Source organism: Oncorhynchus kisutch, linkage group LG12, assembly GCF_002021735.2.
Source record: "Oncorhynchus kisutch isolate 150728-3 linkage group LG12, Okis_V2, whole genome shotgun sequence".
Lineage (NCBI taxonomy): Eukaryota > Metazoa > Chordata > Actinopteri > Salmoniformes > Salmonidae > Oncorhynchus > Oncorhynchus kisutch.
In genome coordinates this window covers 35293305-35299012 of record NC_034185.2, presented here as the reverse complement: position 1 = coordinate 35299012, position 5708 = coordinate 35293305, and the positions used below count along the sequence as shown (strand labels likewise).

Genomic DNA, 5708 nt, shown 5'->3' with positions numbered 1-5708 from the left:
ATAGATGTGTCTCTCTTACACTGTATGTGTGTCTCTAATTATAGACCAATGGAAAGTCGACTAGATATTATCGCTGCAGGACTTTGAAAAGTTGTGTCATGTATGTGGTAAACATAGGCACTGCTTATATTCCAGTAGTCCACATTACATACTTCAGATTTTGAACCCATGTCAGACTGTTGCTTTCCCTTCATAAAATGAGGGTGTTTTCGTGGGAAACATACAGTGCTGACTGGATTTAGCAGGCATAACCCACTTTCCAATATCCCACACCGAAGCACATGTCAAGTAAATTGACCTTCCGTGGAAATGCAGCTCACTGACATCACCGGAATGAATCTGGCGTAGAGCTACAGAGATACACGAAGGGGAAGTTGTGTTCACATAACTGCAGGTGGACGCTGGGGTTGCTGTGGATCGATGTCCTCTTAGAGAGCCGGTAGAACCCAACCACTGCCGGGCTGTGTAAATGTATCCCTCAGCCTAAAATAAGCTCTGGGAGAAGACATAATAAGATTGTCCCATATTCTAAATAAACTCTCATATCAATAACCCAACTCAATTAGGTTCAGGCTCCAGGTTTAGTACAGCCAGCCGGCCGGGCGTGGTGAGGCTGCAGCAAACATTACTTTGAGCATGTTCTGAATGGATCTGCATAAATGCACGCATGCATTGATGCACACACACGCGTGCACACGCACGCGCACACGCACACACACACACACACACACAGTCGCCCCCATGGGGTCTCTGAAATAAGAAATAGTCCCCCGCTCATCCAATTCTGTTGAATGTTTTGCCTGAATCTGTGATGATGTCTCCCCTCAATTGAACAGTGTAGAAAAATGCATTGAATGAATAGGAAGCATTTTTCACCACGAGCAGCGATCAGAGTTTACCACATATGTTTTTTTTTTACCATTTACATCATTGGGCAGCTCCACTTATAAAACTACTGGAGGATTCTGAGAAAATGTCAATAAAAATTGATAGGCACTCAGCATACAGTCAGCATACAAAGGCATTGCACAAGTTGGTATCCACTGATTCAAGGATTAACTTGCAATTCTGGATCAGATTTCAGTACTTAACTTTGGTCGGACACTGAGAAGTTGCAGTGTGTACATACATATTCTTTATCAAAAAGTGATGTTTTTTCCCCGACTGCCCCTCGTTATTTCATATAGCATGATTGCTTACATTGTTATTTAGCATATAGAGAATATAGAGCATATTTTCAATAGCCTTTCTGTAGAACGGACAGTCAGACAGAGCTGTTAGAGGAGAGCTTCAGCATGGATTACAGCGTGAGACTCACTCTTTAATTGATGCGATTACGAGGTGCTGAGAAATGTCACAGAGACATTTTGAATTAAGTCTGGTCTATAATTAAAAAACAACGTAATTGCCACTCATAAGCATCTCTCCAGCATCGGTAGGCTATCAGGTCATTCTCAACCATACGTGAACTCTTCAAATTCAAGCCCAGTGCCCACGTTGTCTCGTCTCTCAAATGTCATTTGACTCGATTCACATTAATCAGCGTCTACTGTCCCCAGAACAAAAGACAAAGTTTTTGGCATGTAAATTGAAGGTTTGGGCATCTAGATAACTCTTTTCACTTGAGGTTATAAAAAGTGCAGTATGTATCGCATTGTTCCGTTCAGTAAGTCCATTTCGGGGAATTCAGTTGATTTAATGTGGTGAAGCTCTCACAGCACCTATTTATAATTGTTTTGCACATTCGCTACATTCAACTAATTGAACTAAGGATGAATGAGAACCTCTTTGATTTACCAGAATGCAGGGAAAATTGAAGATAGTAATATATTTATGTATCTTTGTATAATTCTACAGCTTTGCTATTTATTGTCATGTACTGGTTGACTACAAGTAAGTGATAATGCCCGAGAAGCTGGTGATTGGAAGATATTGGCACTGGTATTGATAGGCCTGAGATGAAGTTGAGGACTGGCAAAACGTGCCAATATAACCTCCAAACACCGGCTTCTTGGGCATTATCACTTTTATACAACCCGGTTGTATGAATGACCCAGTCATTCTGTCAACATTCTTATCTCTTGTTTGGTAGCTAGCCAAGTTCGGCTAACACAGTCACATCAAACATCCATACCTAATGATGCACGATTTCACCTGGCATAAAAAATTTACTCTCTAGACAGGACAATGTTCAGAAGAGCTTGCCAACTACAAAGCTAACACAATCACTTCAAACTGAAGCTGGAATGACAGCAAACTAGCTACATTTACTGTTTTTCTATTGACATTTCTTTGTATACAGTATATACATCAAACTTATGTTGATTCATGATTTCGGCTGGCGGTGAAAAGCTGGCTGCCTGTCTGTCTCATCTCGACTCCCGACATGTTCATTACTATGGGACTGCTGGAGATCGAATTTCCATATTGAAACTATGTTGCAAATCTTCGCTGTTGAAAACCAATTTCTAGTCTAAAGGAAATGGGAGATAATGTCCAGATGTTTTTTACAGTGGAGATCAAGTTTATAAATTGCCTGGCTGAGCTGATGAGACAGTGGTTTGCACAGAAGGATGGATCATAGATTTAGCTGCAGGTAACTTCTGGAATAGACACTGGTTTTAACCAATCAGTATCCAGAGTTAGACCCACCTGTTGTATGAAATAACAAGTAACCTATTGCAATAACATGTTCTTATCTTACCAGAACTGTTTACAGTAGTGCCTGTGCATATGAAATTCCAACTCCTTGCCACCCTGAATGCACTACACTACAGACCAAGATTCTTTGGGTAGTCAAGTGAACAGAGAAACAACAAAAGTTCCTACCAATTTATCCTCACAATACCTCTGCATTCCTGGAAGAGGCTTTCTGGCCTAGTTTAGGAGGATTAGCAGAAGACCGCACAGCCCACGTTATCTTAGTGCAGTTTGTCTCCTCTCCCTAGAGAGAGAGAGAGAGAGCAGTGCCCATAACTCAGAACAGTAATTGTCTTTGCATCCAGCAGGCCTACCAAGGGGTGTGAGCAAACCCCACTCCAACCCCTTGTGTCTCTTTATCCCAGCTTTCAATAGGGATGAAGGATTCATAATTCTGGTAAGTATCAGACTCTCAACAGCCAGGATTTAGTTTAGAGGAGATGAATCAAATGATGTCCTGGGTATAAAAAGATAACATACACAAAGAGAGAGAGCAAGTGCCTAGATTTTGCCTCTAATTTGTATCTACATCACGCAACCTAGAGTATGATCAAATCGAGTCCCTCAAATCCACATCAAATTGATGCTAATAGCAGAATTATTGACTTGACCCCAGCTTTTCACTCCTCATTGAATACAGTGATGCACCCATCCAGGTCACCGTGATTGAAGTCAGTATTCGAGGTCCATCTATGTCTGCGGATGTCAGGAGATGAAGTGGAAACCAGCACTATTGACAACGTTGAGTGCTGTTATCTTGAAGTAGGTTTTGGTTTTGCTGGATGGATGGGGATGGCAGATGGCTGTAAGCATCTGCCTCTGATTCTAAAGTTGCAATTTCAAATCTAGTGATGTAATTTTTTTGTTTTAAGCCTATCCCAAACCTTAACCCTTACCTTAGCCATTCGGAATTAATACCTAACTTTAAGAAGTTTGAGTTAATGCCAGAACTTAACCCTAACCTTAAAAATTCAGAGTTAATGATGAAACTTAATCTTAAAAACGTTGAAATTTGACGTTTGGAACAACTTAGAAATTTGACGTTTGAGAAACATGCATTAAAGTCTAATTCTGACGTGATATTGTGCAACATCGGGGGGCCTCTCTAACCTCAAGGCTACCTGACATACCACTCCTATTTCCTGATTTATTTTTTGAAAACATGTAGATACAATGCATTTATATTTAAGGAAAACACAAAGAAGTTTAAAAACATAATTAACCAAAATACATTATTCATCAATAAACAACAACTTAAAGATGGAAAAGGAATGGAGTTGAGTCAGTTTGTAAAATTCAGTATGGCTTGAGAGGAGGGCAGATCGATGGTACGGTACAGCCAGGGAGAAAGTCCGTCTGTCAGACAAGCCAGAAGATCTTCATCAGGGCCCATCGCTTTGTCCGACGTTCCCAGGTCCTCCATAGTAGCCTCTCCACCGTAAGTAGCTGACCCACCTGGGTGATGCTTCAGCTGGTGATGCTTCAGCTGTAAAGCGCCAGAAATGCAACCACACATCAGCAGTGGTCAGAAACAGTCTCTCTGCCTCTTTGACACCGCAGTCTCCACCTTCCAAAAGGCATGTGAAACCAAAAAGCCGTAGCTGCTGCTGCATGTTTTAAATGCAAACATTAGCCACCCAGCTAGCTAGCTAGCCAAAGCAAACAAACACATTTAACATTGAATACATGTAACTTTGACATTGAAGACCACACTATTTATGTGATCAAAACAGAGATTTAAAAAAAAGTTAGGATTTTTTTGATATATAAAAAAAAAAACTGTACCAGACCCTGCCACGACACCTCTGTTGAATCCACAGGGTCTGCATCCCTCCACCGTTAGACACACAAACTTCATCTAACAACCCTTCCACAAAGCAAAGCAATCCCTCTGGCCGCAAAACGAGCCAAGAATCCGCAAACGAGCCAAGACCCCCAGCTTGCTCGGCAAAAAGTTCACTCACTCTTTAGTTTCGGCCGATGTGACTGTAGTGCACACAGCCTCTTTCCAATTGTGCCTGTTTTCATTTAGCTCTCTTCTTTCCCTCTCTTCGTCCCAAAACAACCCGATCAGCACTCTGCGCAATTACAAAACGGATTGAGGAAGCAGGAGCCTGATTTAGCAGACTGCAGGGACTGCCACTTTCTATTATCTTTGGATCTGTGATGATTTATGCTTTGTGTGTGGGTCTCTCTCTCTCTCTCTCTCTCGATCCTCACATGCTAAGATCTCTCCTCTCTTCTCTCCTTTCCCCTATAGAGTTTTTCCAGGCCGGGCCTCCAGCCCAGACTCCACAATACCAGATGTCTGATTCTGAACAAACGGAACCACCAAGGAGGAAGTCCTTGGTAGAGAATCAGAGCATGTAAGCTGAGATAGTGTTTGATAAGCTTCATACAGCACTGGGGAAGTAAACAATGGGAATGGGGATGGAAAGCTGAGACATAAGAGGGTGTTCTCTCTAAGGGATCTTTGCACAGTATGAACAATTTACCCAATTATTATTCTATATACGGTTACAGACAGAAGGGACCTGGTATGTTAGTACACCCGCTCAGTGTCACAAGATGGCTTGTAATGGAAAACATTTTCAGAGTACTTGTTTCGTATCTCAAGGGTACATACATATTATGTAGAATAATGGTCAATTCTACGTGTGAAACTGTAATCAAAGTATTCTTAGTGCGTGTATTCACACGTTTCTGTATCAGGCGTTGAAAAAAGACACAAAATTGTTTATCCTACTTGTCTTATTATCTTAAGGGTACACATTGTGTTAAATGGTAACAAATAATATTTTTGTATCTGTAATCAATGTGTTGTAAATGCTTGTACACTAAAAAAGACACACAGCAGTGTATTTGATTTATATCTCAAGGGCACAAAAACCACTCACTATTTAGACTGATTACAGATTCACAAATGCAAATTTGTCTTAAAGTCTTATTCGATCTATGTACACATTTTTAGGGAGGTCTGAGAAGAAACATCAAACTGTGTAGACTAT

At 41.0% G+C, this 5708-nt stretch overlaps 1 long non-coding RNA gene across 1 annotated transcript; it reads right to left on the bottom strand.

Moving 5' to 3' along the window:
* Window positions 1-1690: 1690 nt before the first annotated feature.
* Window positions 1691-5005, bottom strand: LOC109900300 (uncharacterized). The gene is made up of 2 exons (XR_002256575.2): window positions 4486-5005; window positions 1691-4186 (listed from the first exon to the last, which is right to left on the bottom strand). It is a non-coding gene; the product is annotated as an uncharacterized LOC109900300 (long non-coding RNA).
* Window positions 5006-5708: the final 703 nt, after the last annotated feature.